Here is a 23,673-nt window from a genome sequence, read left to right as displayed (position 1 = left end):
GGCATCAGGTCAAAGGACCAGAGGCATTGGTCCAGGCCCAACCGTTTCGGTCCAGCCTGGAGACTGAACCCGGATCCCACGGTTGTGGGCATAGGACGAAGGCCACTGTGCTATACGCTTAAAAGTATCTTCCAGTCTTGTGATTGGGAGTGATGAAGCGTGAGCGAGAAGCCTAACAATGCGGGAGGATCAAGTTTCTCTTCGCCTACTGTTACCCGGGATCACCGCCCGACACGGTGTCCTCCCCTGGACACAACCCGCACACACACACACACACACACACACACACACACACACACACACACACACACAATGGAATGTGTGTGTGATAATGATAATGATAAATGGAATGCATTAGGAAGTGATGTGGTGGAGGCTGACTCCATACACAGTTTCAAGTGTAGATATGACAGAGCCCGATAGGCTCAGGAATCTGTACACCTGTTGATTGACGGTTGAGAGGCGGGACCAAAGAGCCAGAGCTCAACCCCCGCAAACACAACTAGGTGAGTACAACTAGGTGAGTACACACACACACACACAGGCTACCAGGCCCCTGCTCCCTGGTAGCCTGGTGGATAGCGCGCAGAACTCGTAATTCTGTGGCGCGGGTTCGATTCCCACACCAGGCAGAAACAAATGGGCGGGCAAAGTTTCTTTCACCCTGAATGTTCCTGTTACCTAGCAGTAAATAGGTACCTGGGAGTTAGTCAGCTGTCACGGGCTGCTTCCTGGTGTGCGTGTGTGTGTGTGTGTGTGTGTGTGTGTGTGTGTGTGTGTGTGTGTGTGTGTGTGTGTGTGTGTGTGTGTGTGTGTGTGTGTGTGTGTGTGTGTGTGTGTGGAAAAAAGTAGCTAGTAAACAGTTGATTGACAGTTGAGAGGCGGGCCGAAAGAGCAAAGCTCAACCGATCGTCAGCAAACATTGAGAGAAATGAATCTATACCCTCCGGGAGATCATTTACATATATCAGAAACAAGATAGGATGTGTGTACTCAACTAGGTGAGTACACACATCCTATCTTGTTTCTGATATATGTAAATGATCTCCCGGAGGGTATAGATTCATTTCTCTCAATGTTTGCTGACGATGCCAAAATTATGAGAAGGATTAAGACAGAGGAGGACAGCTTGAGGCTTCAAGAAGACCTAGACAAGCTGAAGGAATGGTCGAACAAATGGTTGTTAGAGTTTAACCCAAGCAAATGTAATACAATGAAGATAGGCGTAGGAAGCAGGAGGCCAGATACTAGGCATCATCTGGGAGAGGAAATTCTTCATGAGTCAGAGAGAAAATGACTTGGGGGTTGACATCACGCCAGGCCTGTTCCCTGCAGCCCATATCAAGAGGATAACATCAGCGGCATATGCCAGGCTGGCCAACATACGAACGGCATTCAGAAACTTGTGTAAAGAATAATTCAGAACTTTGTATACCACATATGTCAGGCCAATCCTGGAGTATGCGGCTCCAGCATGGAGTCCATATCTAGTCAAGGATAAGAGTAAACTGGAAAAGGTTCAAAGGTTTGCCACCCGACTAGTACCCGAGCTGAGAGGTATGAGCTACGAGGAGAGACTACGGGAATTAAACCTCACTTCGCTGAAAGACAGAAGAGTTAGGGGTGACATGATCACCACATTCAAGATTCTGAAGGGAATTGATAGGGTAGATAAAGACAGGCTATTTAACACAAGGGGCACACGCACAAGGGAACACAGGTGAAAACTGAGTGCCCAAATGAGCCACAGAGATATTAGAAAGAACTTTTTTAGTGTCAGAGTGGTTGACAAATGGAATGCATTAGGAAGTGATGTGGTGGAGGCTGACTCCATACACAGTTTCAAGTGTAGATATGATAGAGCCCAATAGGCTCAGGAATCTGTACACCTGTTGATTGACGGTTGAGAGGCGGGACCAAAGAGCCAGAACTCAACCCCCGCAAACACAACTAGGTGAGTACACACACAAATGTTCCATTCCCAAATAGGTGAGTACACACACACACACACACACCACAAGACAGCGAGTCACTGTGAGGGGTGAGGTCTCAGATTGGCGAGACGTCACCAGTGGAGTCCCGCAGGGGTCGGTTCTTGGACCTATACTGTTTCAGATATATGTAAATGATCTCCCAGAGGGTATAGACTCTTTTCTCTCACTGTTCGCTGATGATGCTAAAATTATGAGGATTGAAACAGAGGATGATAGCAGGAGGCTGAAAGATGACCTAGACTGAATGAATGAATGTTCAACCCGAGTAAATGCAAAGTAATGAAACTAGGCGGTAGAAACAGGAGGCCAGACACAGGATCCAGAATAGGAGACGAAGTACTTCATGAAACGGACAGAGAGAAAGATCTAGGAGTTCATATCATACCAAACCTGTCTCCTGAAGCCCACATAAAAAGAATTACATCTGCGGCATATGCGAGGCTGGCTAACATCAGAACAGCCTTTAGGAACCTTTGTAAGGAATCATTCAGAATCTTGTACATCACATATGTAAGACCAATCCTGGAGTATGCGGCCCCAGCATGGAGCCCGTACCTTGTCAAGCACAAGACGAAGCTGGAAGAAGTCCAAAGGTATGCCACTAGACTAGTCCCAGAACTAAGAGGCATGAGTTACGAGGAAAGGCTGCGGGAAATGCACCTTACGACACTGGAAGACAGAGGAGTAAGGGGAGACATGATCACAACCTACAAAATCCTCAGGGGAATCGACCGGGTAAACAAGGATAAACTATTCAACACTGGTGGGACGCGAACAAGGGGACACAGGTGCAAACTGAGTACCCACATGAGCCACAGGGACGTTAGAAGGAACTTTTTCAGTGTCAGAGTAGTTAACGGATGGAATGCATTAGGCAGTGATGTGGTGGAGGCTGACTCCATACACAGTTTCAAATGTAGATATCATAGAGCCCAGTAGGCTCAGGAATCTGTACACCAGTTGATTGACAGTTGAGAGGCGGGACCAAAGAGCCAGAGCTCAACCCCCCGCAATCGCAAATAGGTGAATACACACACACACACATACAAGATCGCAGAAATAAAACAAAGGTGCCGAAAGTATATAAAAAGTTCTCTTTTGCAAAGATGTGGTAGAAGACTGGAAAAGTTAAGTGAGAAGGTCACGGTGGATGCCACAACGATCGGTAGTGTCAAACACTTACATGACAATGAGTGCTGGGAAGACGGGACACTACAAATATGGCTTTCATCCTGTAACTACACTTAGGTAATTACAATTAGCTAAAGTAATTACAACCCCCCCCCCCCTGCCAACAACTGTAAACTATGGGACATGAAATGAAGAGGTGTCAGAGGTCAATTCAATTCACATCATCAAAACTAGGAATTTGTAAATGTGTCATGAGTAGTGTTGCATCAGAGAGGCTACCCGAATGTGAGGAAGTGGGCTATCAGCTCGTTCTCTCAGTTTGTTACTGTAAAAAATGCAACTGTCTGAGGCAACCTCACCTGTGTACTCACCTAGTACTGTGTGCGTACTCACCTAGTACTGTGTGTGTACTCACCTAGTACTGTGTGTGTACTCACCTAGTACTGTGTGTGTACTAATCTAGCACTGTGTTTGTGTACTCACCTAGTACTGTGTGTGTATACTCACCTAGTACTGTGTGTGTACTCACCTAGCACTGTGTGTGTACTCACCTAGTACTGTGTGTGTGTACTCACCTAGTACTGTGTGTACTCACCTAGTACTGTGTGTGTACTCACGTAGTACTGTGTGTGTGTGTACTCACCTAGTATTGTGTGTGTGTGTGTGTATACTCACCTAGTACTGTGTGTGTACTCACCTAGTACTGTGTGTGTGTGTACTCACCTAGTACTGTGTGTGTGTACTCACCTAGTACTGTGTGTGTGTGTACTCACCTAGTACTGTGTGTGTGTGTACTCACCTAGTACTGTGTGTGTGTACTCACCTTGTACTCTGTGTGTGTGTACTCACCTTGTACTCTGTGTGTGTGTACTCACCTAGTACTGTGTGTGTGGGTATCTCGTAAAACTTGGATTGTGGTACCGGATGGCGTCTTCCAAACTCCTGGTTCACGTACTTTTAAGTTCATCATGAATGAAGTTGTTGAGATATAAATAGAACTAAAGTTGTCTTGATTTTTATGAATGAAATCTATCTTTAATGAGAGCTTACAATCACAATATGCGAGACATCATCACTGAACAATATTCAATGCCACAAAAAAATTGGTACCTAGATATGCAAATCGTCATATTACAAAATTATACAATTTTAAGCTACATTGCAAATACCAGGCTACATCACACTAAATATTCTAGGAATATCCCTTCATGAAGGTCTTTGAAATGCCTAGGCTATGAACCACACTGTAGGAGACCTCTGCCACATTAAAGCGTAACAGTATTCTGGTAGAAAACCTATGTACAGCTTAGTCCCCCCACCATGTCCTAGTGCTTTCTGGAAGAAAGCCTATGTATAGTCTAGTATCATAGGAAAATGCTTATATATAACCTAGTCCCAAATCCTAGTGTACACATACTTCTAGCATCCTAAACGAAAGCCTATGTATAGCCTAATGTCCTTGGAGAAAGCCTATATAAAGCCTAGTCGCAGCAGATCCTATAACTATCTACGGGCTCACCATAGCCCGTGTTACTTGGAACTTTGTTCCAGGTAGCGAATCTTTAACAACAACAACAGCAGATCCTAGTGTGTATGTGCACATCCTACTAGTTTCCTAGAAGAAAAGTTATGTATAGCTTAGTATCCTAAGAGGAAAGCCTATGTATAGCCTAGTGCCAGCGGGTCGTATAGTGTGCTCGTCCTGCAAGTGTTGAGCGTATTGTGTGTCCTGGAGAGAGGGGTTCCACTGGATGTTAATACCCCAGGCCCTTCCTGCCTGTCTTCACCGACGCACCAAGGTCACCTCCTCCACGCCACGGTAGTTCCTAAAATTAACGCTGCTTCCACCTCACGTACACAATGTCCTATACTTGGAGTATACCAATAGTGGGTTGTGGGAGTTCTGCTCCTCAAGCCCGGCCCTTCACTTCCGAATAATAACCTGGTCCATTGTAGCTGGAAGGGGCCCCGCAGGCCCACATATCCACTGCCATATCAGATTACATATATTCTACTTAACACACAACCTTTACTACAGTAGATAGTATTAAGAGAAAATACTGACGCCATATACGGGATCGAACCTGAATCCCTGGATTCCCCAGACACACAAACACACACACACACACACACACACACACACACACACACACACACACACACACACACACACACACACACACACACACACACACATACACAGGTGTGGTACGCGAACAAGGGGACACAGGTGGAAACTTGAGTACCCAAATGAGCCACAGGGACGCTAGAAAGAATATTTTCACAGTAGTTAACAGATGGAATGCATTAGGCAGTGATGAGGTGGAGGCAGACTCGATACACAGTTTCAAGCGTAGATATGGCAGAGCCCAGTAGGCTCAGCAATCTGTACACGAGTTGACTGACAGTTGAGAGGCGGGGCTAAAGAGCCAGAGCTCGACCCCCCGTAAGCACAACTAAGCAAATACAATTAGGAAGTACACACACAGACACACACTACAGTTCCGGGTACCTCCTTATATATATATATATATATATATATATATATATATATATATATATATATATATATATATATATATATATATATATATATATATATATATATTCAGTTTTATATATAAAACTGAAAATTCACACCCGAGAAGTTACTCGAACCCATACTGCCAGGAGCACTCTGCAACTGGTGTACAGGAGACCTTAACCACTCGTGTACAGAACACCTTAATAGACGCGATAAAGCACCTAAATTATTGGGATCGTCTCAAAGCCCTACAAATGAACTCACTAAAAAGAAGACGAGAGATATCAAATAATATACACGTGGAAGATACTGGAGGGCCAAGTACCAAATCTACAAATCTAAAATAACAACGTACTGGAGTGAACGATATGGACGAAAATGCTGAATAGAACCAGTGAAGAGCAGGAGTGCCATAGGCACAATCAGAGAACACTGTATAAACATCAGAGGTCCGCAGATGTTCAACACCCTACCAGCGAGCATAAGAAATATTGCCGGAACAACCGTGGACATCTTCAAGAGGAAACTAGATTCCTTCCTCCAAGGAGTGCCGGACCAACCGGGCTGCGGAGGATATGCGGGCCTGCGGGCCGCTCCAAGCAACAGCCTAGTGGACCAAACTCCCACAAGTCAAGCCTGGCCTCGGGCCGGGTTTGGGGAGTAGAAGAACTCCCAGAACCCCATCAACCAGGTATTCTGCATTTTCTTCCATATCGTTTACTCCAGTGTGTTGTTATTTTACTGTGTAGATTTGGGACCTGGCCCTCCAGTATCTCTCCCGTCGTCTTTCTAGCGAGTACATTTGGAGAGCTTTGAGACGGTCCCAATAATTTAGATGTTTTATCGCGTCTATGTATGCCGTATATGTTCTCTGTACTCCCTCTATTTTAGCAATCTCTCCTGCTCTGAATGGGGAAGCGAGTACTGAGCAGTACTCAAGACGAGACAGTTCTATGGTTCTATGTATGTTCTATGTTCTATGGTATGATTTGACTGCGTTTTGTACGTGGTTTCCGTTTTTACATTTTCATATTTTTCCGTATCGCAGGAGCTGGAACCTATCTTCCTTAAATACCATATTATTATCTGTGGCCCACTTGTCTATGCCAGATATGAGAATGACGTTTTGAAACCTTAAGAGAACCTGCTTTCTTTCCTGCTTTCCTAACCTACCAGAGTACCCAAAACTTGCTGCTATGGGTCCATTTCATTTGAAAAATTAATTTCCATTTTTTTAAATGCCAATACTGCGATTTTTGGCCGTAGTGCATACGAGCAAAAAGCGACGTATTTTGCAACAGGACGGGCTGAGTACAGTTAGAATCTCAATTTTTATTATCAGCCCTTCCACCATAGGATACCTTGCGATGATTTCTGGGCTCAACTTCCCCGCGGCCCGGTCCTCAACCAGGCCTCCTCGTTGCTGGACTGGTCAACCAGACTGTTGGACGCGGCTGATCACAGCCTGGTTGATCTGGATGTAGACAACTGTGCTATAGGTATCCACAATTATACTTTTGCGGAAAATACTTTTGACCAACATTTTTTACATAAAGGTGTAAATAAATATACATAAATTTTTCCATTACATAAATTTTTCCCGCAAAAATAAGTTTTAAATTAATAATTTTATTATTATTCCTTTTCGAGAGACGCGTCACCAAATTTTAGACTGAATCAGGTACACAAAGGAAGGTTAATAATAGATATAATGATATGGGTAATAATAGATATAATAATATGGGTAATAATAGATATAATGATGTGGGTAATAATAGATATAATAATATGGGTAATAATAGATATAATAATATGGGTAATAATAGATATAATAATATGGGTAATAATAGATATAATAATATGGGTAATAATAGATATAATAATATGGGTAATAATAGATATAATAATATGGGTAATAATAGATATAATAATATGGGTAATAATAGATATAATAATATGGGTAATAATATAATGATGTGGGTAATAATAGATATAATGATGTGGGTAATAAAAGATATAATGATATGGGTAATAATAGATATACAGTAATATATGATATTGCTAATAATAAACATATGATATATAGGAAATAACAGATATAATATAAATAAGATATGTTCCAATTTGTGTCTGGAGTGGCGTATACCTCGGAGTGGGTTCTGTGGGCTTTCTCTCTTGGGAAAAAAACACCACCAAAGAGAAATACATTCCATATAAATATCAAATGTTAATACTATTTAATAGTCTAGATATAACATTCGAACGTTGATTACAAGTCTTTACCAATATACTGCCCGAAACGCTGCGCGTACTACTGGCTTTACAAGATTGTAATTACTATACTATGTATCCTCACAATCCCAATGTACCTTCTTGTATATAAATAAATAAATATAAACATCACTCAACATTTTACAATGAACAACGCACGTAAATGATGTCCCGATAAGATGCAATCAGCGGATGTGTATAACAACCATAACTGAATAGCCCCATAAAATCTCATTGTTTTGTTTTTGTATTTTGATTGACTGCGAAATTTTTCCCCAAGTAGTTGTGGGTAATTAGCCCCTCCAAACCCCAACAAGAATTTGAGTTAATAATAACACCGTTTAACAGACATGGAATTCTTAGTATTCCATTCCAAAACTAATTTATAGTTTGCACTATAAATTAGTCTAATGACCCAGGCGACACCGGCTCACTGACCCCATCGGCCCACCAGGATTTTGCCTGGCTGCCAAATCGTTCCCCCCACCCCATAATGTCAGGGTTGTGGGCCATGAGGTTATCTTGAGATGATGCCGGGGCTTAGCGCCCCCGCGGTCCTGTCCTCGACCAGGCCTCCTGTTTGTTACACACCCCCAGGAAGCAGCAGCCCGTATGTCTAACTCCCAGGCAACGGAAAGGTTGATGATATTCTTGAGAGATATAAGAATTTTGCACCAAGACTGTAATCTTTTGTTGAATTATCTGCATGTCTCTTGCAAATTGTCTGTACAGTATACCTAGGTCATAAAAGTATTTGTGTGTACGTCTGATACCATACTACTTGTGTAAAGGAGGAAATGTATGTTTATCTCTCAGAATGTTCAGTAATATGTTAATTGTTTGTGATGTGTGTCTATGTATGTATTAACACGATGTACTGAACGGGGTGAGAATAGCTTGAGCTACCTCATCCCTTTGTGTGTATTTTACCTCAAACTTATTTCAATTTCAACTCCCAGGCACCTATTGTTACGGGTTATCCCCTGCATAGCAGTGGATTCTGCCTCTTCCTCCCGTCTTCAATACCAGCATGCTCTATCAACTTCAAGAATCGCCTCCCTCCAACAGTCTCCTCCCCCTCCCCACTGCCCTACCCTCCATGAGATTATTATTATTATTATCTTTATTGACACAAAATCATTACAATTTTGCCTAATCTGAGGAATTCAATTAAATCTTATTAGAGTGAGGATAATGTTGGTACTCACTGTCACACATGCCGGTTATTCGTTCCAAGACCCAGCTACGCGCTAGTCTGACGTCACCACCTTGTATATAAGCACTTGCCGGTGGCCTGGACCAGCAGAACCCTTGTGGTGCTCATATTTGGCTCACGTGTCTTCCCTCACCTCTACTTGTGTAAAGGACGAAATGTAGATGTTTATCTCTCAGAATGTTTGGTAATATGTTTATTGTTTGTGATGTGTGTATATGTATGTATTAACACGTTGTACTGAACGGGGTGAGAATAGCTTGAGCTACCTCATCCCTTTGTGTGTATTTTACCTCAATGAACTTATTTCAATTTCAATTTCTCTCACCTCGACGTTCATACGACGGGTGACTGTAGACGCTCACAGCATTTGGTATAAAGAGTATCAGTTACCATTATTATTAACGAAACGTAACTTGTACATAATTTTTCTTTGTGTTAAGCCAAGTGGTTCAGGTTTGTTATTCCATTGTTTATTATTATTTTCTACAAAATTTAATTAAAGTTTTGTTAAGTTTGATTGAAGTAAAGAATTTAAGGTTTTTATTCTCTTGATTATTCCCTGTGACTTTCATACCGTAAAGGATGAGCAGTTTTATTTTATTTTGTTTTGCCTTTTTTTTAAGGTGCGTTTGGCACACTCCACCTGCCAGGTAGTTGCTGTGCTACCACGAGTTACATCACACTATTTACTGCTAGGTGAACGGGGAAATTCAGGGTGAAAGAAACTCTGCCCATTTGTTTCTGCCTCCGCCGGGGATCGACCCCGGATCCTCAGGACTATGAATCCCGAGCGCTGTTCACTCAGCCGTCAGGAGGCCAAAAATTGCGAGGCGAGGTCTCACGATCGAGGCCAGGAGACCATAGACGAGAGGCGAGGCCTCAAGGCGTAGCAAGGGGGCCAAAACAGGCGAGAGTTGAGGCCTCAAGGTGAGGCTTGGAGCTCACATGACGAGGTCTCAAGTTGATGCCAGGAGGTCACAAGGCGAGAGAAGCGAGGTCATAAGATGAAATAAGAAGTTAATCTTCTTGTTTGAGAAGCTGTTCACTTGAGACAGTTAAGCAAGTCCCAGCTGTGTCTGGGTACAAGTGACAGGATGAACAACCCAACGGGTTTTCTTCCTATTGGGGGAGTGCTGTATATGCTGCTATAGCGGTATCCACTCACAGGATGAGTGGCGCTGCCCAATAAACTCGCCCCTCGGGGCAAAACTAAAATTCTAAAAGAAGCGAGACCTCAATTCGAGACCACAAGGCGGGAAGGGGCGGTCTCAACGGCGAAGAGGTACGCGAGACAAGGCCAGGACGCAGCAGACGAGAGAGGAGATGCCAGGAGGCAGGAAGGTAAGAGGTGTGTATCCGGTGGTCGGGTGTTTGTGGGTGGGGGGTCATGGTCACCCCCCATCACCCTCAACCTTACTCGCCGTGCCAATCGAAGCTGTGATGTAATAAGAACTTGCGTGCAACAACGCTAACATGTCATGTGTGTCATACAAACAACGAACGCAGCATGCAATATAATCCAGCAAGATAGCTAGGTCTAATTGTGTAGCCTTAGAAAACTCGCCTATGTAGTCCCCACTACTCAAGTATATTACCACACACACACTGATAAATGCAGCGTTTCACTTCTTATGTACAGATAATTAGAACAGAAGTTTCGTGACCAACATGGGGTGAGCCAGCGAAATTGTTGACCTAGAGAACATGCAAAGATCCTTTACCGCTAGAATCCACTCTTATAAGTTATCTTAATTCTTGGGACCGTTTAAAAGTTCTAAATCTGTATTCTCTAGAGCGCAGGCGAGAGATACATAATAATCTACACGTGGATGATATTAAAGAGACTGGTTCCAAATCTGAACATAGAAACAACATCACATGAGACCAGAAGGCATGGCAGAATGTGCAGAATATCCCCGTTGAAAAGCAGAGGTGCAATCGGTATGCCGAGGAAGAATTATCAACATCAAGGGCCCCCAAGACTTTTCAACACTCTCCCGCTACACGTTAGGTGCATAACTGGCCGGCCTCTCAGTGTTCAAGAGAGAACTCGACAAACACCTCCAAGGAATACCTGATCAACCAGGCTGTGATTCATACGCCAGGCTACGAGCACCCGTGTCCAACAGCCTAGTTGACCAATCGGAAGGTCTGGTCGGAGACTGAGCCGCGGGGCCGTTAATCTCCGGAAGCTACATAGGTAAACACAAGGCAGGTGGCATGTGAGGGTCTGAATCATGCTTCGCTTTTTCCACAAATATTCGGGAACAACAGTGTAGTCGAAATCTGAAACCAAAGGTCATAGTCTAATCTTGAGCACTACTCTCCTCGACGTTCACCAGTCTAATCTAATCTAAGTCTAAGTCTAATCCCCAGTCCCAGCAAGTTGAGTACACTAACATGAACAGAGAATAAGTTACAATATCGTGGATGAAACAAATAACCCAACCCACATATGAAATTAAATTAAAGTGATATTTCTTTTCATATGTGGTGGTTGGGTTTTAATTCACATACAACAAATCAGCAACCAAATAAGAATATTGCATGCATCTGACAAAAGACAAAATATAATGAAGTACAATGTAATCTCTTCTGAAAGGATCGTAATTCTTTATATATGACAAAATTAGACAAAAACAATAGTTGTCCTTCAATTAAGGCATTCAATACAGTATACACAATAGCCAGTTTAACCTTGTTTTTTTCCCATAACATTCTTGATATCAAATGATAGGCTATGCTCAGTGCGTCCCAAAGGAGTTCAACACACTTCACAAGATATTTATAAGACTCACACGTCTCCACGGGCACTCCATTAATAGTATAGTTACTATGAAGAGAATGGGGAATAAGAACCCTTGTTTTATCAACAGAGATTATGAGGATACAAACCTCATCAGCAACCTGCGCAAAAAACTTGTTGAGCGTCTTAAACCTCTCAAAACTCTTGTGGACAAAGGATTTGGCATTAACATAAAATATGCTCGTTGTTTTTATATTGCCTTTATACGATCTGTTGTTGATTATTATGCCTTGCATCTTCTTAATTTTTCTCCTAAACAATTACAAGGCCTAGATGTAGTATAGAATGATGTCATGCGCATCATCCTGGGTTGTCCTAGAACTGTCAGAACTGTTAACATGAGAAAGGAACTAAACTTACCTTCCATTTACGAAAGAATAGTTCTACTCAGTACTATGTTTTGTGCCAAAACTTTGAAAAATAATAGTTCCCCCAGCTCTATCCAAATTAAATTGAGATCCATTCCAAACAATTCTGACTGTTCCCTCAATTCGCCGCAAAAAGTTTTTTACAATGTGTGGCTCAGTTGTTGTGCCTATAATCTTCTGAAACTGAATGTGTCTCTTAATCCTGATAAAACTGTTCATTATATTCCCCCTTGGAAAGATATGCAGGTCTCTTTGCATTATACCCCATCAGTGTAAAACAAATGTATAACACTGAAATTTTGAGATGTATAACATTAGAAGCTATTGACAGTCATCTTCAAATTCTCAAACCGACTGAATCCTATGCCTTTACTGAAGGCTCTGTGCAGTTAGGCACTGGTAGAACAGATTGTGCATGTGCAGTATATAAAGAGAATGAAATGATCATGTCTAGTACACAGAGATTGAACAACTGGGCAAGCACGACACAGATCGAGCTATTGGGCATTTATCTAGCCACCGAATACCTTAAGCTCAATGATGGTGGAGATATTTTCTGTGACTCTAAAAGTGCTCTGCAGTCCTTAAATAACTTCTCACAATGTATATCGAAGTAGCTTGTAATATTAAATGGAATGTAATTTTTGCCAATGATAATAACTATTGTATAAAACTTGTGTGGATCCCATCCCATGTTCGAGTTGGAAAACATGACTTTGTAGATCGATTGGCCAATGAGGCTTGCAGGAAAGAAAACATTGATTATGACTTTGGACTATTTAATGCAATTATTAGAAACATACAAATTAAAGAAATTAATTCAGATTTAGAAGAACTAAGAAATGCCCAGAGACCTGAAAGCTGCAGTATTAAAAGTTATGACAAGTTTTGTAATAATAGGTAACAGCACAGTAACCGGACCAGGCAATGTGATGTCATTGCGCGAATTCGCCTTGGCTATAGACACTTCTGGCAGGTTAGTGAGGCTGATCCACTACCAGAATATTCAGATTGTAAACTCTGTGATAAACCTTTAATGCATTCACTAGAACACTATATTGTTAAATGTGAAACGGTAAAAGATTTTAGACCTCCTGGCCTCTTGTACCACCAACTGTGTAACTATGTCATTGACTCAGGTGTTCTGGACGACTTCCTAACAATTTATCCAAAATTTGCTTGTCCATTTTAAAGAATGAAGAACAATTTTTATTTATATTACTTCTAAGCTGTATCACTTATGAACCCATCCCTGCCCTTGTGTGGCAGTGCACAATAGGAAGTTTTCACATATCCATACATTAAAACATTGATTGTAACCATGATATATATGTGCTTCCGTCTACAGTTTAGTCCTATTGTCTTGTGCATGACCCTCTGTCCTGCGTGACGGTGAATACCAGCATTATCCTCACTTTAAGGTGCCATAGGCACAATCAGAGAACACTGTATAAACATCAGAGGTCCACGGTTGTTCAACACCCTCCCAGCAAGCATAAGATATATTGCTGGAACAACCGTGGACATCTTCAAGAGGAAACTAGATTTATTCCTCCAATAGTTTTTTTTTTTATTATTATTATTTTCTACCACAGACGTAGCCACACATTTACAATGCTAACCAGCATATATACATTTTCTTCTGTCCTCCGTGGACAGGGTTAGAGAAGTGTTAAACATACAGTTCAAGGGTTTATTGAACACTCAACCACAGAAGGTGATTCGGTGCTTTTAAAATGCTAAGCTAACCTACATACGTAAATACATAGATACACAGATTTACGTATGTCCTACATAAAGTGTTAGATGTGTCTTTTACATAGTGTCATTAATGTACATTCACAAAGGTGAAATGTAATTCTGATCAGCTTCCATATATACTTTATACCCATACATATACATACACACACACACATACACATACATATATACACACACACATGCATTCACATACATTTGTCTCATTTACCCTGACAGGGTGAGGTAGCTGATAAAGAAACTAGTGCGCAATTAAGCACTTAATCACTGAAGGTGATGAAGGCTCTCCAAGGAGTGCCGGACCAACCGGGCTGTGGTGGGTATGTGGGCCTGCGGGCCGCTCCAAGCAACAGCCTGGTGGACCAAACTCTCACAAGTCAAGCCTGGCCTCGGGCCGGGCTTGGGGAGTAGAAGAACTCCCAGAACCCCATCAACCAGGTAATAAGGCTTAATCGAAATCCTCAGATTAGGCAAAATTGTAATTGATTTTGTCAATAAAGATGTTAATAATAATAATAACACGCTTCACAAGTACAACTGCTGAGGGCCTGATGCAGAACACCACCTCGTAAGAGTCAGTAAAGCTTCTGGCGAAGTGAACGACAGAGGTTGTGACTTCGAGATGTGTTGGTGGGACGACATATTTACTGACTGATAAATTTCCTACTCAAATTCGGCACATTTCTTTCTATTTAAGTATCAAATAAAGTACAGTGATTTAAAACATATCTGACAGTTTACATACAACATTTACGGATATTTTGCAACTCCAAAGGAAACACTGGCCTAAGATTGAATTAAATATATTTTTATTACCTGGTTGATACCTGGTTGATGGGGTTCTGGGAGTTCTTCTATTCCCCAAGCCCGGCCCGAGGCCAGGCTTGACTTGTAAGTTTGGTCCACGGCCCGCAGGCCCACCTACCCACCACAGCCCGGTTGGTCCGGCACTCCTTGGAAGAAACAATCTAGTTTCCTCTTGAAGATGTCCACGGTTGTTCCAACAATATTTCTTATGCTCGCTGGGAGGGTGTTGAACCGTGGACCTCTGATGTTTATACTGGTACAGTATATGGAATTAACTTTATAATTAAGCTAACAATGAAATATCAAGTTGCTCCTTGCAGATTCAGTATTTAAACTAATTTTCCATTGAAAACAGAGTTTAGGCTTCTCCAGGTGCAGATTCCATGCCAGTGCTACATATTCCAGCATTAATCAAATAATTAAGTGCAAATTTTGCAATTTTTGTTGGATTCGACTTTAAAAATAATCCATAATAATATGTCTTTTGCAACACATCTTTGTGAGGTATTATTTTCTCTATATACGGCAGCAAAAAAACTAAATCCAATATAGAAACAGGCTGAATGCATAAGACTCTGCACTTGCAATTAAATTACTCCAGATATTTATTAAACTAAGTAAGGAAAACAATTGTAACGAAGCATTTAACCATTAATTTTTTTTTAAATATTAATATTCTTCTATTTGTCGTATTTCAACAATTGTGAAAGTTAAAAAAAATAAATGATTACAAATAGCTTAGGGCTAGTGATCTGAATTTCCAATTTAGGTTTTCCATAAAGTTCATAAAATATGTAAATATAAACTACACTATCTATGAATTTCGTATTATTACCATCTGTCTTACAACCTTGAAGGATTCCGAGGCTTCAAAAATTTCGAAAACGTTTGGCCTAGACCAGCGATCCTGGCGATGGCTGATCGATAATGCTGATAGAAAACCCAAGTCGTGCCTTCTGATAGTCCTAGCTTCCTTGAGGGAGATATTTTCCTCATATACATATACTGTTTAGAAATGCAATACTGTACTGTATAGCAAAAATGATTGAACTGTGACGATGTGAAAGCATTCGGGATTTTACTCACAAAAAACGGTGATTCAAATAAGCTATAAATAGAAAATACCTAAAATCATGTTCATTAACTTGCACTATGTTGACCAAACCACACAACTAGAAAGAATTCTCATCGACTTGAGAACGGTGCAGAACGGACCGAAAACCCAATAAACTCGCCCCTCGCGGCAAAATTTAATCGGACCGAAACGTCGTCGTCCCTTCACTTTCTAGTGTGTGGTTTGGTCAACATATTTCAGCCACGTTATTGTGACTCCTCGTTTGCAACTTGCCCTATGCTTAATGAAGTGTCCATTGCCATTGACTATGAACCATTGATGTCTGGGGCTCATAACGTAATCATGATCTGAGTAAGATCAGTTAACTTCGGGGCTCAGTAATACTAAAGACGACTCAATGCGATCAATGTTACCTCTGTGGCTCACTCTAACACTAAAGATGATCTCAATGCAAAGTTGGTAATACGTTTTTTATTAGCATACTTATGTACCTGGTGATTTACACAGCTATTTGAAGCATTTATATAGATATTTGAAGTTATATAATCTGTATCAAGAGTGATACTAAGTGATACTAATGTACCTGATCATTTATACAGCTGCCCTAGACAATATGAAGGGTTACAGTGTGTCAAGAGCCAGCTGTGTGATACTAAGGTACCTGGACATTAATACAACTTCCCTAGACTATATGAAGGGTTACATGGTGTGTCAATACCTAGCTGTGTGATACTTCGGTACTTGGACATTTATACAGCTGCCCTAGACTATATGAAGGGTTACATAGTGTGAGTCAAGAGCTAGCTGTGTGATACTAAGGTACCTGGACATTAATACAACTTCCCTAGACTATATGAAGGGTTACATGGTGTGTCAATACCTAGCTGTGTGATACTTCGGTACTTGGACATTTATACAGCTGCCCTAGACTATATGAAGGGTTACATAGTGTGAGTCAAGAGCTAGCTGTGTGATACTAAGGTACCTGGACATTTATACAGCTACCCTAGACTATATGAAGGGTTACACAGTGTGTGTCAAGAGCCAGCTGTGTGATACTAAGGTACAGTACCTGGACATTTGTACAGCTTCCCTAGACTATACATGGTTGAGCCTGACCCCAGGCTGGGCTCGGGGAGTAGAATTCCCGAAACGCTCTCCGGGTATATGAAGGGTTACATAGTGTATGTCAAGAGCTAGGTGATTACTAAAAACTCTCGTGGTAATTTTCTGGTCTTTGCAGACACCATGATGGTAACCAAGAATTCCCACAACTCTTGCCTGCCTGCCTGCCTCCCTCTCTCTCTCTATACATACATATATACATACATATATATATATATATATATATATATATATATATATATATATATATATATATATATATATATATACATATATATATAAAATTCTTCAACTGTAAAACCAACACTGAAAACTTAAAATACAGCTGGAGCAGATGACGGAAAACCCAGCAGATATATTTTTTACTCGGATTCTTATGTGGATATGTTTAATTCCCTTATGACGTATATGGACTGGAAGGAGGAAAAGGGAGGGAGGGGAGGAGGGGGGAAGGAGGTAGGAGGGAGGAGAAAGAAGGAGGATGGAAGGAAGGAGGATGGAAGGAGGGAGGAGGAAGGAGGGAGGAAGAAGGAGGGAGGAGGAGGGTGGAAGGAGGGAGGAACAGGAGAAAGGAAGGAGGGAGGAACAGGAGAAAGGAAGGAGGGAGGAAGGGGAAGGAGTAATGAGGAATAGGAAGGAAGAGGAAGGAGGGAGGAGGAAGGTGAGAGGAGGAGGAAGAAGAGGAGGAGGAGGAAGGATAGAGGAAGAGGAGGGAGGGGTAGAGTGAAGGATAGAGGGAGGGAGGCAGAGTAAAAGATAGAGGGAGGGAGGATAGAGTGAGAGAATGGAAGGAGGGAGGAGAAAGAAGGAGGATGGAAGGAAGGAGAGAGGAGGGAGGAACAGGAGAAAGGAAAGAGGGAGGAAGGGGAAGGAGTAATGAGGAATAGGAAGGAGGGAGGAAGGAAGATGAAGGAGGGAGGAGGAAGGAGAGAGGAGGAGGAAGAAGAGGAGAAGGAGGAGGAAGAAGAGAAGGAGGAGGAGGAAGGATAGAGGAAGAGGAGGAAGGATAGAGGAAGAGGAGGGAGGGGTAGAGTGAAGGATAGAGGGAGGGAGGCAGAGTAAAAGATAGAGGGAGGGAGGATAGAGTGAGAGATATAGGGAGAGGTAGGGTAGAGTGAGGGATAGAGGGAGGGAGGTAGAGTGAGGGAGTGCGAGTCAAAGAGACTGAAGTATAAGACACCACAGCAGGATGAGGGAGGACACAGGTGCCAGAGGTGCCAGAGGTGCCACAGGTGGAGGCAGGACTCACCATCATGCCGACGAGAGGTGAAGGAGCAGCAGGAGGAGGTGCAGGAGGAGGAGGCTGTAGGTCCCGCAGGTCTGGTCGGCCACAAAACACTCCGGCCTCATCACTCCCCCTCTACCTCATCACACACTGATCACAACACACGCCACCACTAACAACCTCAGGGGTCACGCACGCTCGTAAAGGTGGTCTTAAGAGCTCCCGGGAGAGTGTACTGTGAGGTTAGAGGAGGACCGTGGAGGTTAGGAAACACTTAGAGTACGCGCGGAGTACACAGACACACACCCGCCCTCCACCACGGACTGTACAACACTACCCGTCGTCGCCGCTCCCGGGATGCGCCACCACACCCGAGTTGGATCTCCAACCCCGCTGCCGGACCTATGATGCGCACACGCCCAAACGTCTATTTGTAGAACCTAAATAAAACTTTTACGAAAAATGGATACTAATAGAAATTTTGTGCGTTGTTCCGCGGGCCAAGACTTGGCTAGAGAAGACAGTGGCGTGACAGTACTAGACGAGGGTTGATGGACACTGTACTCACACGACCAACACCTGAGCCGGCACGTGACAATGCTCACCTAGTTGTACTCACCTAGTTGAGCGTGCAGGATCCAGCCTCTGCTCTTAAGCCCCGCCTTTCGACCATCATTAGTTCAATGCAGTGACTCATTTCACTCGTTTTTCTTATCACATTTACATTTAAAGTGTATCAAACTGGCTTCGACAACTTGCTCATCTAGTCTGTTCCTCTTATTTACGACTGAGAATGAAAAAGGTTCTTTCTGACATTTCTTTGACTCATCTGTGTTTTCAGTTCCAGTTATGTCTTTTCTTTATACTGTTCTTTAATTGAACATTGTTTACATCTGTTTTGTCAATCCCCTTAGTATCATCCACGTCGTTATCATGTCTGCCTTATTCCTTCTTTCCTCCAGTGTAGTGAGATTCCTTCAGTCTGTCTTCACAGCTCAGTCCCCTTAGCTCAGGAATCACCTTTGTTGCATATTTTTGGACCCTATCTACTTTTTTTGTACTTCTTTATGTAGGGGTTCCACGCTAGGGCAGCATACTCAATAACAGACCTCTCAACGGATGTACACAGCACTAGAATGGGATTTTTGTCCAAGTTCCTGTATGATAATGGAACATTTGCTAGTATGGCGTATGCTGCCTTCATAATTCTGCCGATCAGAAAGAACTTTTTCCGTCTCAGAGTCGTAAATAACAGGAACGAACTAGACGAAGATGTCGAACTCAATTCTACACACAACTTTAAATGTAATTATGATAAGAAAAACAAGAGAAAAGAGCCACTGAACTGACCTAATGCTGTTCCAAAGGTGGGGCATACGAGCCCCGCCTTTTTTATGCTTTACGAGTTGCGACTTCCAGGCCGGTGCTACTTGCTCAATCCTGCAAGTCCAACGTGAGTACAAATAGTTCAACCCGTTCTCGCACTTGCGTATAGTCAATATTGGCTTATTTAATAAGTGCATATGTGACATACTAATTGATTGTGAATATTTTAGTTTACCTTGAAAAGCTTCATAGAAAACACCGACCTCACCTAACCTTCTTAGTATGTTAAGATAAACTTATTATTGCTTCTTATTTACAATTATTACTTAACCTATCAACGGTATAGGTTAAGTATTAATTGTAATTAAGAAGCAATAATATGCTTATCTTAACATACTAAGAAGGTTAGGTGAGGTCGGTGTTTCCTATGAAGCTTTTCAAGGTAAACTAAAATATTCACAATCAATTAGTATGTCACATATGCACTTATTAAATAAGCCAATATTGACTATACGCAAGTGCGAGAACAGGTTGAATAGTTTGGTATCTCGTGTGAGCACCTTGAGGCAGGGAGGGAGTGTCTTGGAGCCCATCAGTGCCAGGAAGAAGACACACGGTGTCAAGGTTGCCCATTAGCAAGGCACCAGGCCAACACCAGTGCCAATGCCATCTCATCAAATCATTAATAACTCCGCCCCCCAACGCCCCCCATCCAGGCCAAGCCGTCATCAACTACCCCCCCCCCCCCACAACCCCCTCCACGACCTCCACAACACGAACGGAGGAAATCACTCCCCCTCCCCCTACACCCTCCCTCTCATTGACGCGGCCATCACCAGCTTACGGGTTAACAGTTAATTGAATAATCTGTGCCTGGTCTATTACAAGTCCAAACCAACCATTCTTGCCTCTCATACTGGTCCTAACTAACCCTTCTTGCCCTTATACTGGTCCTAACTAACCCTTCTTGTCCTTATATTGGTGCTAACTAACCCTTCTTGCCCTTATATTGGTCCTAACTAACTCTTCTTGTCTTTAGACAGATCCTAACTAACCCTTCTTGTCCTTATACTTGTCCTAACTAACCCTTCTTGCCCTTATACTGGTTCTAACCAACCCTTCTTGCCCTTATATTGGTCCTACCTAACCCTTCTTACCCTTATACTGGTCCTAACTAACCCTTCTTGCCCTTATACTGGTCCTAACCAACCCTTCTTGCCCTTATACTGGTCCTACCCAACCCTTCTTGCCCTTATACTGGTCCTAACCAACCCTTCTTGCCCTTATACTGGTCCTACCCAACCCTTCTTGCCCTTATACTGGTCCTAACCAACCCTTCTTGTCCTTATATTGGTCCTACCCAACCCTTCTTGCCCTTATACTGGTCCTAACCAACCCTTCTTGCCCTTAAACTGGTCCTAACTAACCCTTCTTGTCCTTATACTGGTCCTAACCAACCCTTCTTGCCCTTATACTGGTCCTAACTAACCCTTCTTGTCCTTATACTGGTCCTAACCAACCCTTCTTGCCCTTATACTGGTCCTACCCAACCCTTCTTGCCCTTATACTGGTCCTAACCAACCCTTCTTGCCCCTCATACTGGTCCTAACTAACCCTACTTTCCCTTATACTTGTCCTAACTAACCTTTCTTGCCCTTATACTGGTCCTAACTTACCCTTCTTGCCCTCATACTGGTCCTAACTAACCCTTCTTGTCCTTATACTGGTCCTAACTAACCCTTCTTGCCCTTATACTGGTCCTAACTAACCTTTCTTGCCCTTATACTGGTCCTAACCAACCTTCTTGCCCTTATACGAGTCCTAACCCTTCTTGCCCTTATACTGGTTCTAACCAACCCTTCTTGCCCTTATATTGGTCCTACCTAACCCTTCTTACCCTTATACTGGTCCTAACTAACCCTTCTTGCCCTTATACTGGTCCTAACCAACCCTTCTTGCCCTTATACTGGTCCTACCCAACCCTTCTTGCCCTTATACTGGTCCTAACCAACCCTTCTTGCCCTTATACTGGTCCTACCCAACCCTTCTTGCCCTTATACTGGTCCTAACCAACCCTTCTTGTCCTTATATTGGTCCTACCCAACCCTTCTTGCCCTTATACTGGTCCTAACCAACCCTTCTTGCCCTTATACTGGTCCTAACTAACCCTTCTTGTCCTTATACTGGTCCTAACCAACCCTTCTTGCCCTTATACTGGTCCTAACTAACCCTTCTTGTCCTTATACTGGTCCTAACCAACCCTTCTTGCCCTTATACTGGTCCTACCCAACCCTTCTTGCCCTTATACTGGTCCTAACCAACCCTTCTTGCCCCTCATACTGGTCCTTACTAACCCTACTTTCCCTTATACTGGTCCTAACTGACCTTTCTTGCCCTTATACTGGTCCTAACTTACCCTTCTTGCCCTCATACTGGTCCTAACTAACCCTTCTTGTCCTTATACTGGTCCTAACTAACCCTTCTTGCCCTTATACTGGTCCTAACTAACCTTTCTTGCCCTTATACTGGTCCTAACCAACCTTCTTGCCCTTATACGAGTCCTAACCTTTCTTGCCCTTATACTGGTTTTAACCAACTCTTCTTGCCCTTATACTGGTCGCAACTAACCCTTCTTGCCCTTATACTGGTCATAACCAAATCTTCTTGTCCTTATACTGGTCCTAACTAGCCCTTCTTGTCCTTATACTGGTCCTAACTAACTCTTCTTGCCCTTATGATTGTCCTAACTAACCCTTCTTGTCCTTATACTGGTCCGAACTAACCCTTCTTATCCTTATACTGGCCCTACCCAACCCTTCATGCCCTTATACTGGTCCTAACCAACCCTTCTTGTCCTTATACTGGTCCTAACCAGCCCTTCTTGTCCTTATACCGGTCCTAACTAACCCTACTTGCCCTTATACTGGTCCTAACCAACCCTTCTTACCCTTATTCTGGTCCTAACTAACCCTTCTTGTCCTTATACTGGTCCTAACTAACCCTTCTTGTCCTTATACTGGTCCTAACTAACCTTTCTTGTCCTTATACTGGTCCTAACTAACCCTTCTTGCCCTTATACTGGTCCTAACTAACCTTTCTGGGTTATACTACTCCTAACTAACCCTTCTTGTCCTTACACTGGTCCTAACTAACCCTTCTTGTCCTTATACTGGTCCTAACTAACCTTTCTTGTCCTTATACTGGTCCTAACCAACCCTTCTTGTCCTTATACTGGTCTTAACCAACTCTTCTTGCCCTTATACTGGTCGCAACTAACCCTTCTTGCCCTTATACTGGTCCTAACCAAATCTTCTTGTCCTTATACTGGTCCTAACTAACCCTTCTTGTCCTTATACTGGTCCTAACTAACTCTTCTTGCCCTTATACTGGTCCTAACTAACCCTTCTTGTCCTTATACTGGTCCTAACTAACCCTTCTTGTCCTTATACTGGTCCTAACTAACCCCTCTTGTCCTTATACTGGTCCTAACTAACCCTTCTTGTCCTTATACTGGTCCTAACTAACCCTTCTTGTCCTTACACTGGTCCTAACTAACCCTTCTTGTCCTTATACTGGTCCTAACTAACCCCTCTTGTCCTTATACTGGTCCTAACTAACCCTTCTTGTCCTTATACTGGTCCTAACTAACCTTTCTTGTGTCCTTATACTGGTCCTAACTAACCCTTCTTGTCCTTATACTGATCCTAACTAACCCTTCTTGTCCTTATATTAGTTCTAACTAGCCCTTCTTATCCTTATACTGGTCCTAACTAACCCTTCTTATCCTTATACTGGTCCTAACTAACTCTTCTTGTCCTTATACTGGTCCTATCCCTTCTTGTCCTTATACTGGTCCTAACTAACCCTTCTTGCCCTTATACTGGTCCTAACTAACCCTTCTTGCCCTTATACTGGTCCTAACCAACCGTCTTGGCTCTGTACTGAATGAGGGACCTACCAACACCTGACGTCATTTTGGCCTAAGTCCTGTAACATACTGTCCCAAACAGCATTTGTGACATACTGGCGTAACTAACACGTGACATA

At 42.6% G+C, this 23,673-nt stretch overlaps 1 protein-coding gene across 6 annotated transcripts in view; it reads right to left on the bottom strand.

Moving 5' to 3' along the window:
* The window catches only part of Mical (Molecule interacting with CasL), a 309,683-nt gene extending 291,040 nt beyond the window's left edge, over window positions 1-18,643 (bottom strand). For 4 of the 6 annotated variants that reach the window (XR_006772583.2, XR_006772585.2, XR_006772586.2 and 1 more), the window contains exon 1: window positions 18,325-18,642. The gene's annotated coding sequence lies outside the window, so the exon portion shown is untranslated. Of the gene's footprint in view, window positions 1-18,324 lie in introns of all 6 variants that reach the window. The other 2 variants (XM_045738829.2, XM_045738828.2) reach the window with 1 other exon arrangement.
* Between the last annotated feature and the right edge of the window lie 5,030 nt (window positions 18,644-23,673).

This window comes from Procambarus clarkii, chromosome 43, assembly GCF_040958095.1.
Source record: "Procambarus clarkii isolate CNS0578487 chromosome 43, FALCON_Pclarkii_2.0, whole genome shotgun sequence".
Taxonomy (NCBI): Eukaryota; Metazoa; Arthropoda; class Malacostraca; order Decapoda; family Cambaridae; genus Procambarus; species Procambarus clarkii.
The sequence above is the reverse complement of the archived record's forward strand: the minus strand, read 5'-3'. Positions and strand labels throughout refer to the sequence as shown.